Genomic DNA, 14,072 nt, shown 5'->3' on the forward strand with positions numbered 1-14,072 from the left:
ACATGATTTGAAAATACATTCTGCCATTGTGTGGGTAATCTTTTCACTCTCTTGACAGTGTACTTAGACGCACAGAAGTTTTAAATTTTGATGAAGTTGAATGTACCTGCTTCTTTCCCTCTCATGCTTTTGGTGTCATATCTGAAAAAGTATTCACAAATCCAAAATCATGAAGTTTTACCCATATGTTTTCTTCTAAGGATTTTATATTTTATTTCTTATATTTAGGTCTCTGAACCATTTTTGAGTTAATTTTTATATATGGTGTGAAGTAAGGGTCCAGTTGTCCAAGTTCCATGTGTTGAAGAGCCTGTTCTTTTCCCATTGAAGTGTCTTGGCACCCTTGTTGATTATCAGTTGACTATAGAGATGCATGGGTTTATTTGTGGGCTCTCAGTTCTGTTCCATTGATCTGTATTTCTGTCTTTATGTCAGTACTACACTGTCTTGATTACTCTAGCTTTGTAGTAAGTTTTGATACTGGGAAGTTTAGGTCGTCTAACTTAGTTTTTTAAAAAGATTATTTTGGCTATTCAGAATCCTTTTCAATTTCATTTGAATTTTAGAATCTTCTGTAGATTGCTTTGGGTAGTATTGACATTTTAATATTAAGTGTTCTGATCTATGAACATGGCATGTCTTTCCATTTATTTAAGTATTCTTTCATTTCTTTCAGTAACTTTTGTAGTTTTCAAGGCTTGTACCTCCTTGGTTAAATTTATTCATAAGTGGTATTTTATGCTATTAAATTGAAATTTTTAATACTATTGTAAACTGAACTGTTTCTTAATCTTTTCAGAGTGTTCATTTGCTTAGTGTATAAAAACATGAATGATTTTTGTGTTGATCTTATATTCTGCAACTTTGCTTAGTCTGTTGTATGATTATTTAAATGCGAAAATACACTAACACAACACTGTAAAGCAGCTATACTCCAATAAAAATTTAAAAAATAAATAAATAAAAATTTTAAAAAGTAAAAAAAAAGAAAAGAAAATACACCATGAGTTCATACTAATATTTCTAAGTCTGATTTTGTTTCCAGTTTAAGGGTTTAGGATTATAAGATTTTCCCTTTAACTTTTTTAAGATTTGTATTTATAGCTCTTTTCTTTTACGCTGAAAGTCTTGGAGAGTAATGAATTACTTGCCATGTTACTTATATATACATATGTGTATTAGTATTATTATTTTGAGCTTATTTTAGAAAATGGTTGCTGAAAACAATTGCCAGTTCCGCCACCGCCGGGGTGGCTTCGTTATTCTCACAGTGGCGGAGTCCTCGGCCACTTCTCTGCACCATGTCAGGTGGCTTCCTGAAGGCGCTGCGCAGCGACTCCTGCGTCAAGCTGAGCCAGTACCGGGACCAGCACTTCTGGGTCTCATTACTTTAGAAAGTTCCACATCATAACCATCATGAATTACAAGCATCCTGCAAGATTCAAACAGTGAACGGATTCAACTTTTGCTGTTGTTTATCTCTGCAGTCTAAAGCCTATAGTTTCATTTAGGTAGTAGTAAGATACTGTCTTGTAGAATTTCTACAGTGTTTCCTGAATGGGTGACAATGAAGAACAGGAAAAATTACTGAAGAAAAGCTGTACATTGTATGTTGGAAATCTTTCCTCTTATACAACTGAAGAACAAATCTATGAACTCTTAAGCAAAAGTGGTGACATAAAGAAAATCATCATGGGCCTGGATAAAAATGAAGAAAACAGGGTTCTGCTTTGTGGAATACTATTCAAGACCAGATGCAGAAAATGCCATGCGGTACATAAATGGAACTTGTCCAGATGACCGGATCATTCGCACAGACTGGGACGCAGGCTTTAAGGAGGGCAGGCATATGGCCGTGGGTGTTCTGGGGGCCAGGTATGAGATGAGTATCGTCAGGACTATGATGCTGGGAGAGGAGGCTATGGAAAACTGGCCCAAAACCAGTGAGTGGTGAGAGCCCCATCATGAAAAACTCACTCCTTTGGCCTGTTGAATTTGACTTGCGTTACCCAAGGTCTGCGAACCTGCCCATTTTTACCAAGCTTTAATCAATGTCTCTACTGAGCTGGAAGCCTCTTCATGGTTTTCCACTTAAAAATTATTAAAGGACAGAATCCAAAAGAATGCCTTTAATTCTGTAGTCTTAGCATCTTGGTCGTGTGTCAGATTACCAGAATGATTTCAGTTACCAGGTCAAAAATTGTGTTCCTTAGCAACAGACGTATAATGTTGATCTATCAGCCAAAACACACTTCTTTTAGGAAGACTGGAAAAAAAATTTTTAAGTGTTTACCATATTTGCATCTAAGTAGGTTCATGGTCTACCTTGGGGCCTGGAATTACTATTTTTAAAATTTTAAGTTTGCATGAGATAAAGTTTAATAAGTGGAGTTTTGCTATGTAATATAGCTTTACTCTAAATTAGGAATACATGTTTGATAACTGAATTTTTTTCTGTGTTGAATTTTAACCTCTAAAGGCAAATTTAAGAGTCAAGGGAACCTCCTAAATAGTTGGTAAGCCTTAGACAGTCACAGGGGACACCACCTCTTATGTGCTTTATATATCAGGAAATTAGGTCAGGACTTGAAGGGTATTTTTACTAAACACATTTTTCAAAATATGTGTTTTAGGTAAAGCTAAGAAAACCAAGGGTCTGTATTACAGGGAACCTCAACTTCTGTAAGGGCAAAGGGGGACGCTGTCAGTAGGAAATGGGGAGGAAATATCAGGAGATGTGAGTTAAACCATTGCCTTGACATGATGAAGGTTGCTGTGAGAGCCATCAGATCTATTTTTTTCATTTTCAAACTGATCTTGGGAATTGAGTGGGGTTTGTTTTTTGTTTTTTTTTTTAAATGAGCTTAAAGATCAAGAGAATGCTTAACAAAAACAAAATCAGAAATGCTTCCCTCGGGAAATGTTTTGGCTCCTTCTCATACTGAAGTCTGTCTTGTTTTTTCCCTAACTGTGCTGAGTTTCAGAGCCGGGGTAGTGAGCTGGTGGTCTCTACAGACAAGGGAGTCTGAAGGATTTATTTTGCATTTGTAAGGCAAGAGAATTTCTCTAATATAATGTGAACTATTGCTCATTTTAAACTGGTAGTCTAGTATAATTTTCCCTGACGTAAGTGATATTTTTTCATCTAGCAACAGAGTATCTCCTAATTTCCAGTAGTTTGTGAAGCTGGGGCTGAAGTATCTCAATGTGAACATCTTTCATGTTACAGTAAGTATGTTTTCTCAAATTTAAACTGGCTATTTGAACTTTAAAAGATATCTCTAAATTAGTTGTAAGTATTTAGGAAAACATTTGCAAATATCTAACTTAATGAGGACATACAATTCATTATTAAAATCTTTTGATGCTGTAGTTTGAATTAATGTATTTTATATTTTGCAGTAAAACGTAACTCAGATTTCTGTAGGCCTTAAAACCACAGACAGTGGTTCCTATTTGAATTGTCTTCTGTAACAGATTTCAATAAAATTGGACCAACTTAAAAAAAAAAAGAATTTTTACAAATTATACTAGGGATGTATAGTCAAACTACTGTTTTAAAATCATTTGATATAATTGCTCTCTAAGCCACCCATTTGATATATAGTTTGGTTTATTCATTTTGCTGTCAGTTTTTGGGAATAATCTGTTTTCATTTTGATTTACTTTTGATTACTTTTATAATTATGTAAAACATTTTCATGGTTCCAGAACCAAAACTACAATATGTAGTCAGAAAAATCTAGCCTCTATCCTCTCCTTCCCCCATAAGTGACCATTTTTATTAGTTTTTCATTGTTTACAAAAAATGTATATATACTTAGTCATATTTCTCTTTCTTTCTTAGATAAAACTTACACTTTATTTAGCACCTTGTATTTTTTTCTACTTAACAGAAATCCTGGAAATCACTCATAGTATAGGGAGCTCTTCTTTACTGCTTTTTAAACCTGCCTAACACTCTGATTTTTTAATTCAAGCAGTTCCATACTGATTACATTAATGTATTACATAGAGAAATTTTGATGGGACCAAGTTCCTGGTTCTTCTTCTAGCACTGAAACTTCAAAGTATTTTATTTTTTATTTATGGAATAAAGATATTATTTTACCACAAATACTCAAACAGTATAGAAGTGTATACAATAAAATTTGTAAAGTTGTCTCTGATTCCCATATGCTCAGTTTCCCTTTATTCCTATCTCCAGAAATTACTACTAGTAAGTTAGTTCAAGATATTTTTCTACGAGTGTATAGCATTTAATATACTACAAATAGTTTTTAAACAAAATGGGGATCATATCATGAATATTCTGTAACTTGATTTCTTCAATGTAATATTATCAATTGAGCTTTAAATTTGGATAATGAAAAAGATTCGTGAGTATAAGACTTAAAAAATGATTTTGAGACTTTTTTTCTTCTCTTTCGTTAACACTAGTCAATAATATTTTTTTTTTGTGTGTGTATATAACTTACTAAGTTTTCTGTATTGTAATTTTTGCTCTAAAATCCAGAAAGTAGTGTGTGTAGCTATATCCCTCTTTACTTTCTTCTTAGACTCAAACTTACATTTGGAAAGAAATTGAGAAAATTTTATTGTATCCTATTGTGGCTTAACACTCACTAAAAGGAAATCTAAATAAAGTCAGTATACCTGTTAACCACCAGTGAGCTCCATAAAAACAGGAAAAAACCTGCCTATCTTGTTTATCACTGGGTCCTTAGCACCTAGGACAGCGACTGGTTCCCTATTCTTCTTACTCTATTTGTTTTATTTTCACCATAAATTATAAATGGATCATGTTGTGTATCCTTTTTTCATTTGTTAATATATCATGGAAAGTTTCCTTGTCAATACTTAAGTATCTGCTTCATTCTTTTAAGTGAATGTATTAATGGAGATACTATATATTACATAATTAGGTGGTTTTAAAGACTTTAATTTGAACCCTCCTCACCCCCCCAGACTTTGGTACTAGTGTTCTGTTTTTAAAATATTAGAGGAAGATACTAAGTTGAGGATTATATTGGAACGAACTTGTATAACTCCCTTTCTTAAAGTGTATAACATAAGCAAGTGTTTATGTAGAATGGCAGTGTGCATTAACGTGCTTTAAACAAATCTAATATATGAGTATTCTGATGATGAATATTAGAGTCATTCACTTTAAAATATTTTGATAAGCAATTCACATAATGAGAAATAAAAATAGTTAACATGTAAAAAAAGTGTTCAATTTAGTATAATTGGTGAAATACAAAAATAGAATGAGGCAAAATTGTACCCCTTCCCAGTGAAATTGGCAAAGATTACAAAGATCATATTTAGTTGGTGACGAGTTTTGGGAGTTGTATTGCAGAAGGAAAGTAAATTTATGTATTCTTTTTGGAGGGCAGTTTGGAAAGTTTCAGAAGTTCTAATTCTGGGACTTTAAGGAAAAAAATTAAGGCTATGCTCATAAATTTAGTTTTACATGAATGTTTATCAAAAATTTAATCCTGGGATTAATAACAATAATACTACTTAAATAGTGCTTCATCCATGCCATACATTTATTTAATCCTTTCTACAATCCTATAGTATTTATACAGTAGGATTAAAAATGATGATGTACAAGAATATTTAACATAGAAATAAGTTCATGATAAGAATGAGTGAAAACAGCACATTGCAAAGGAGTATGTGCAGTGTGATTGCATTAACTGCAACAAAATAGAGAAAACTGAGAATATTCTCCAAATGTTTATACTTAGGCTTATAACCCTTTATTGTACAGTTATTATACAGTTATAATCCTGTTGTTCAAATATGTTACTTTTATTCTTTTTGCTATCTTAATTTTTCTAAGTTTTTCTACAGTGAACATATATTGTCTAACAAGAAACCTGTTATTTTTTAAAATGTTCTTTGATTTTGCAAAAGGGTTTGCTTCAGGATTCCTGAACAGTAAATTCTCTAAGTACCTTTAAAGTAGAAATCCATTAGTAACTAACTTTTGGTGAACACATAAAATAGGGATTAAAATGAAGTGTAGTCTTTGATTTCTGTTAATTTGATGGTGTTTTCTAGGGATTAGAAATGGAAAGAGTAGGAAGTTAAGTGAAGCATATAAAGTTTGAAGCCTGACAATGGCAAAATGACGAAGTCTTTTATATGTTAGTTTTGTGGTTGCTGGCAGTGAAGCTTTATCATAAATAAAAGAAAGAAAGAAAGAAGGAGGAAGGGGAGAAAGAAGGAAGGAAGGAAATAGAAAGGGACTTGCTATATTTTTGCTTGCTATATTTTCATGGTATTATAATCAGGTATTTTCTCTTTTCCAGTAGGAATTTAGTAATTCTTTTTTTAAAATTTTATTTCATTATATCTTTCATTTTATTATTTATTTATTTATATATTTATTTAATTTTGGCTGCGTTGGATCTTTGTTGTTCCACGCGGACTTTCTCTAGTTGCGGCGGGCGGCGAGCGGGGGCTGCTCTTCGTTGCGATGCGCAGGCTTCTTATGGCAGTGGCTTCTCTTGTTGCGGAGCACGGGCTCTAGGCACGCGGGCTTCAGTAGTTGTGGCACGTGGGCTCAGTAGTTGTGGCTCGTGGGCTCTAGAGCTCAGGCTCAGTAGTTGTGGCGCATGGGCTTAGTTGCTCCGCGGTATGTGGGATCTTCCCGGACCAGGGCTCGAACCCGTGTCCCTTGCATTGGCAGGCAGATTCTTAACCACTGCGCCACCAGGGAAGTCCAGTAATTCTTATAATTATTTTTTCTCCTCCTTAAAAATTGGTTTCTTTCAAATCTTCTGAGTCTTATAGTTTCAGTCTTGTTCCTACCCTTTTCAGGAATTAAGAAAATTAGTTCACCGGGTTGCTGCTTATGAATCCGATCTATGTAGGACTAGAACTTGTGCTAGTTTTACTTAGCTTCATCTTTAAGACCTTGTTAAAATGTTTTTCTCAGTCAGGCCTTCTTTGCCCCTTATTTTAAAAATTGTAGCTGCTCCCCAATTCTGCACTTTCCATTCCCCTCCTCTGCACTTTTTTTAAAAAAATTAATTTATTTATTTATGACTGTGTTGGGTCTTCGTTTCTGTGTGAGGGCTTTCTTCTAGTTGTGGCAAGCAGGGGCCACTCTTCATCGCGGTGTGCGGGCCTCTCACTATCGTGACCTCTCTTGTTGCGGAGCACAGGCTCCAGACGCGCAGGCTCAGTAATTGTGGCTCACGGGCCCAGTTGCTCCGTGGCGCGTGGGATCTTCCCAGACCAGGGCTCGAACCCATGTCCCCTGCATTGGCAGGCAGATTCTCAACCACTGTGCCAGTAGGGAAGCCCTGCACTTTTTTAAAAAAACATTTATCACCTTGTTATATTTAATTTATTTTGTTTGTGTCTGCTCTTCCCTCCTCCCCTGTTTAAAATGAAAGTTACAGGGAGTGGGCAGATTTTTGTTTCTTTCGTGCCTTGTGTATTTCCAGAGTGCAAAGCAATGCCTGGATAATAGGATTTCAGTAAATATTTTTTGAACAGTGAATAGAGGGTACTCAGTATTTGTGGAATGATTGGATGTTTTATTTAGTTGATGGAGGTGAAGTTCTAAGTGTTTACAGTTCAGGATTCCGTAGTTGTTTTGTATTGTGGTGTTTCATTGTCAGTCTAGTAATAGAATTAAATTTATTAACAAGTTGAAATTTCTGAATTTATTTCTAAATAATTCCAGAACAGGGATTATTCTTTATTAATTTAACTTTTATGATATTGTTTATTAACTTTTGCTAAGTGAATACCAAAAAGACTAATAAGTAGGGGAAAAACCTTTTAGCTTGCTGTGAGAGTCTGGCCTTTTTGGTCCTTGTGAGGGAGCTGGACTAAGGTTTAAGAGCTTTCTTGCTCTCTCTGACTTTGAGATTCATCCCAGGGATTTTGTGTTTTTAGTTATATTTCTTTGGAAATAACAAGTTGTGAGGAAATGAGATTGATGAAACTGCTGCATGATTGCTTTTTTGAAATCAAAACTGTTGTTGAATGTTAATTCGCACCACAGTTTTGTGTGAAGGCTTTCAGACTTGAGTGATAATGAGTCTCATTATTATAGAGTGTAAGATTTTCCAAGGTCTCCACATTTATTCATCCAGCACTTAAGGCCAACTATATGCTAGGCACTCTGTTAGACTACTGAGCATACAAAAGTCAGTGGGACAGATTCAGTAAAGAGGAGATAGTAAAAATGTTTGTTTCACAGGTGCTTCTCCTAGATGTGGAATTTCCCAAAAGCAGGAGAATTTATTTTCTTGGGTATTTTTGGTTTTGATTTCATTTAAATTGAAATAGAAAATGAGCCACTAACTAGTATTGAGATGTATGATCACAGCATAATTTTAATATCAATTTGCTATTGAGCTAGAGTTTGTATGAATGTATATGTCTTTTTGAAGGTATTAACATTTATTGTCTTATACGTTTTACCTGCTTTATTCTTTTAACATAGTCCTTATAACAACCCTGAGAGATAGGAATTATTGTCAGTATTTTACAAAGAAGAAAAGTGAGTTTCAGAGAGCTTAAGTCATTTGCATACGGTTCATAGCTTATAAGTCCTGGATTTTAAACCAGGCCTATTGATGCTGAAGTCCATAAACTTTTTATAACACTTCCCCAGAGGAATCTGGTTTTCTTTTTTTGGCGGGGTTGGGGGCACGTAGGTAATGTTAAATAACAAGATGTACTGAATTTGGAAGCTGTTCTGCAAATTTTGAGCCAGAGTATTTCAAAATAAAAATTCTCTTTTTTCCTTAATAAAAAATAAAATATATTCATTATGGCAAGAAATACAAGATTAGGGAGAAGAGAAAAGAAGAAAAGAAGAAAGGTAGCTGGGATGGGGAGAGCCATAGTCCTGTTGATCCACTGTTAACCTTTTGGTATACAGGTGATATTTAACGTAATATATTGATAGTTTGGATTCCAGAGTTTCTGAGACCTGGAGTCAAATCTGGGCTCTGCCATCTAATAGTTTTGTGATTTGAGACTTTCATGGTTTGGGGGCAAATTATTTATTTAAAATTTGCAAAGGAAAGAACTAAGGTTTGGAGAGGGCAGCCTACAATCATGAAGTTTTTTTTTTTTTTTTTTTTTTAAATAAATTTACTTATTTTTGGCTGTGTTGGGTCTTCGTTGCTGCGCACGGGCTTTCTCTAGTTGTGGCGAGCAGGGGCTACTCTTCGTTGCGATGCACGGGCTTCCCATTGCGGTGGCTTCTCTTGTTGCAGAGCACAGGCTCTAGGTGCGCGGGCTTCAGTAGTTGTGGCACATGGGCTTAGTTGCTCCGTGGCATGTGGGATCTTCCCGGACCAGGGCTCGAACCCGTGTCCCCTGCATTGGCAGGAGGATTCTTAACCACTGCACCACCAGCGAAGTCCCTAACAACATTTTTAATAAAAATAATTATATTTTCCCAAATAAAAATATTGAGAAATTTTACATTTTTTGCAAATCTCTTTGCAAAGAGAATGAGAGTGAAAAAGGCATTGTTATGTTATGTGAAATATTATTGTTATGAAAATAGTTTTGGCCTCATGGGTCTCCTGAAAGGATCCAGAGATCTAGACTACACTTTGAGAACTGCTGACATAAATATTCAATTATATTTTCTTCTTGTATTTTTATGACCGAATTTAAATCTGGAATGAATTTGATTACTACCCTCCCACCACTTATTAGCCAACATCTTTTGAAAGTCCCATTTTCTTGTAAATCATTGACTGACTGCCTAGAATGAAGCTATAAACCTTTCCACCTTGCTCAGTTGTTACTGCCTGAGCTTAACTGTTGATTGAAAGCCCTAGTCTTAGCAATCTTTGCTTAATGTTGTATCTCTATTTTGGTATATTCTCTTAAGTTCCTGATGCATTCCCTCAACCCCAACTTTCAGTTTCACATATATTGTCCTAAAACTTAAAGATTTTTTATTTCTGTTGATGATTGTGGCATACTGCTCTGAAAAATAGTTTGCTCACCAATTATGAAAGTGATGTATAATCACTGTAGGAAATCTAAAATGTGCATAGAAGCATAAATGAGAAAAGAATATTTTGTCACTATGAATATGCAGAGCGCTGCAGACATGCTACTATTGCTGTCCTGTGATGGAGGTTACTTCAGTATTGAAAAATGCTAGCAAGTTGAACTATACGTAAATTCCTGCTCCACTCTTAATAAATTGTACGTCTTTTGATGTGCTGCTTAGCTTCTTGGGATCCCTTGCTCGTCAGACTTATGTTTATTACTTTTTGTGTGTTCCTAGGTACTTTGGATAAAAAGAACAAGACTTCGTTTCCCTTGTCACTAATTTTGCAGGTTAATGAAGAAATAATAAACATGTTATGTGATAAGTATTATTATAGCTGTAAGCAATTATGAATATTATGGGAGAGCCTAAGCAAGCTATTGTTGAAAAATGATGAGGGAGTGAAGAGTAGGGAGTGGTCTTGAAAAAATTAAGGTTGTATAATCTTCCTTTAGTATTTGATGATTTGTTTGGCTGTCTGGGTTAAGAGAAGGTAGGAGTCAAGAATGACTCCTAGCTATTTGGCTTGAAAGACAGGGTGGATAATGAAGTTTACCAAAATAGGGAATATATTCTGCTCCTAACAAAATAAAACTCCTTGTACACCTACACTTTCCAAGGCTCTGTTCTTTTGCTTTCCAAGATGAGTTCAGTTGTGGCCATGTTGAGTTTGATGGGCCTGGAAATATTCAGGTGGAGATGTGTAGGAGGCATTGGAAAGCTGTTAGGAGAGAGTGTGGGCTAGAGAGTTAGCAGTGTAGCATAAGTGGTTGAATGAACATTAAGATCATCCTTTGAGAATTCTTAGCAGGAGAAGAGAAGAAGGATAGGGACCCTTCAACATTTGAGAGACAGGCAGAGGAACATAAATCCAGCAAACAGTAGTCAGAAGAGGGGAAAATGGAAGAGTGGTGGTGTAGAATGCAACTGACCAGAATTTAAAGAAGGATGAGGGTAGCGGAGAAAGGGATTTGAAATGTTAAATCCAGCTTAAAAAGACAAATAAGCCTGAAAATGGTTCATTAGATTTAAGAATAAGGAGGCATTGTTGACTAAAGCAAAAACAGCTTACCTGGGGGGCTGGGTATGGAAGTTATAGCAAAGAGGTTAAAGGTGAAGAAGTGGAAGATAGTATTGGCTACTCTTTGAGAAGCTTGCCTATGAAGCTAGGGGAGTGTGAATTAGAAGTGGACAAAAACATAGGGATTTGAGAGTGTTTATGTTCTAAGGAAGAGAGGGGAGAATAAGAGATTGAACTAAGAGTTGGGGAAATACAGTCATCTTGGACTTTCTAGAGAAATGATTTCAAACTTTTTGTTTGCTCTTTTCTTAAAAATTTTTCTAGAATGTATATTTTAGATAATACTGACTATGGTTTTTGATACCTTTTTATGATATTTCAGTTGTCACAAACATGAGTTACTCTACTGTTGTTCTGCTGAAGAGCCCCATTCTAAAATGGGCTATTTAATGTAATCATGTAGCTTTTTGATGGTCAGTTTCATCTTTTCCTTGCAAGTGTATGTGTCCCCACAACTCATTAATGTGGTTGATGCTAGCAGTAATACCATCTGTTCCTACAAATGTACTGCCTAAGTAACTGAACTGGGAAGTCTATTAATCAGTTGTTAGAATTGTGCTCTGAATGAGATTACTGATATTAATTAGTAAATTGTAAGGAAGATCTGGGGATGGCTGCTTCCATAAAGCTTAATCTGTGATCTATCTATCTATGTATCTATCTATGGTTTTCTACTGCTGTTTCACTTAAAGGATGTAGAGCTCATAGCTAGATTGCTTTAGAATGCCAACTCCAACACTTACTAACTCTGAACTTGGAAAATCTTTCAAAACTTGACTTTCTTTATTTTTAAAATGATGATAATAGTACTTACCTCACAGGACCATTATGGAGGATAAATGATGTAACCCATTAAAAACAGCTTGGTACAGAGCAGGTAGATTAACAGTTGTTAGCTGTTACTGTCTCCAGGGTTTTGATTTTCTAGGCTTAATGTTCCTGGATGTTTTCTTGATTAGAGAGGTGTTACTATATTTGAAAAGGGACTAGATTAAAATAGAGCATAGTGTAGGTTTTATGTGTCTGGGAGGGCAGTGAGAATTTGCAGCATATATAAAGAAGGAGATTTATTTCCTGAGATAGGTTGGTTGGTTGTTATACCTGTTGAGGGCAGGTTTTTCTTAGAGGCATTTGAAATGCTGTATATCTCTAAATTGGTTCTGTAATCCCTTTATTTTTGAATCGAATACAAAAAGTATTTTAAAATGAGAGGGGGGTAAAAATGACCTAGAATTATGTTATGGGGTATTTTAGTTGAGAGAGAGAGAGAGAGAGAGAGAGAGTGTGAGTGTGTGTGTGTGTGTGTGTGTGTGTGTGTGTGTGTGTGTGTGTGTGTAGGAGAATGGGGGTTGCTGTAGACTCCTATTTTAGGACAGGAAATTAATGTAACCTGGTGAGGCTCATTAATATTGCAGGCTTAGTATCAAAACCACTGGGTAACCTGTAATTTAACCCAGGGCAGTACTTGGAGGGCAGGAAGTTAGAGTTTGTACCTTGGTCTGAGAAAGCCTATATTCACCTTTTTTTTGAGAGACTTGAGCTCTTAAAAAAGACAGAGAATGAAATTACCTAGTATTTGATAACCGTCAATTTAGTCATTCTTTTCTTCCTTCTATCAAATAAGTTGTACTATTCTTTCAAACAATTTAGAGTTCTGTTGAGAATCTATACCTTATTTTGGTATAGTAAAACACTAACGGATGGAAAATCCTGTTTTGTAGCTTTTGTGAATGTACAAGTACATATGTAAGCCTCGCCATTGAACTTCTGTAACACCCACAGACCCTCTTTATAAAGGAGAGGAGCATTTAATATGTTTAAAAATAGTAAACTAAATTGTTTCCTTCTGAGAATGTCTCTGGATGTGTTAATGGAGTTGAAAATTTATAAAGCTGCTAAACCCACACGGGAATTTTCACTTGTGTTTTAAATGCCATAAAAACAGGTTTTACTTTTATTGATAACTGGCTTAGTAAAAAGACCATGTTAAATTCAGAATGATTTAAGAAAACATTAAAGGTTTCATTGCTTCTTTTAAAAAAAAGTACTTCCTGTATGCAAGTCTCTCCATATCTGCAATCATACCAAATGAAACACGAGTGCCTTGGTTCGTGCCTTGCTACAAAATCACCCTCTCAGCAGTAGGTAGAGCTTGTTGGCATTGGCAGTGTTAGGTCAGTGACCTGACTATTAAAGCAGTGCTAGCTTTTCATTGAAAGGGGGATGAGATCTCTGTCCTCTGTTGAAATATGTTAGGTGCTTGCCAGTTGAGAAAACTATTGTACCATTTGTGGGAGGTATTGGATTAATAAGGTTTAGTATTTTTGACTTGTCAAAGTAAGATTTAATTGTCTTGTATTAAAAAGTGGCTCTCGTGATACAGTTCTTCTGGAAAATATAGAAACTCCTGGAGAATTCCCTTACTTAAGCAAAAGGAAAAAACCCTAAAAACTCCAGTTTTAGTTAACCATATAAATACCTCCCCTCTAAGTACAGTCAGTGGCCATTATGTGATAGTTGTTTTTCCAAAGAAATGTCATGTTATCAAAAATTGCATTTGTTATTAATGGTTTTAAGTTGCTAAAATTTTGAAAAAAGGGTGGTGGTGGCTTTGGTTTTCAGATTCCTAATCACAAAGTAATTGTACAAATTTAATAGGTTTTCTTTTTCTCTTTAAGATATAGGTTGTATATCTATAGAACCTAAACCACACTGAACAAGTGAGTATTTGATGATATAAAGCTAGCTTTTGCACCAGATTAATGGCCTTTACCTGTCATCACTGGTATCATTAGTGTGTGTTAGCTATTGACATGTAACAAATCACTGAAAACATGGTTTAAAACAACCATTTGTTATTGCCCATGAGTCTTTGGATCAGCTGGGTAGTTCTGCTGATCTGGGCCAGGCTTTACGTATCTTACATGGGTTTGCTCA

At 35.2% G+C, this 14,072-nt stretch overlaps 1 protein-coding gene and 1 pseudogene across 4 annotated transcripts in view; both read left to right on the forward strand.

Moving 5' to 3' along the window:
- The window catches only part of GSK3B (glycogen synthase kinase 3 beta), a 198,677-nt gene that overhangs the window by 21,713 nt on the left and 162,892 nt on the right, over positions 1-14,072 (forward strand). The window lies entirely within an intron of this gene.
- On the forward strand, positions 1,302-1,991 carry LOC132365422 (nuclear cap-binding protein subunit 2-like; annotated as a pseudogene).

The sequence above is a fragment of the Balaenoptera ricei genome, chromosome 4 (genome assembly GCF_028023285.1).
Source record: "Balaenoptera ricei isolate mBalRic1 chromosome 4, mBalRic1.hap2, whole genome shotgun sequence".
In the NCBI taxonomy this organism is placed as follows: Eukaryota; Metazoa; Chordata; class Mammalia; order Artiodactyla; family Balaenopteridae; genus Balaenoptera; species Balaenoptera ricei.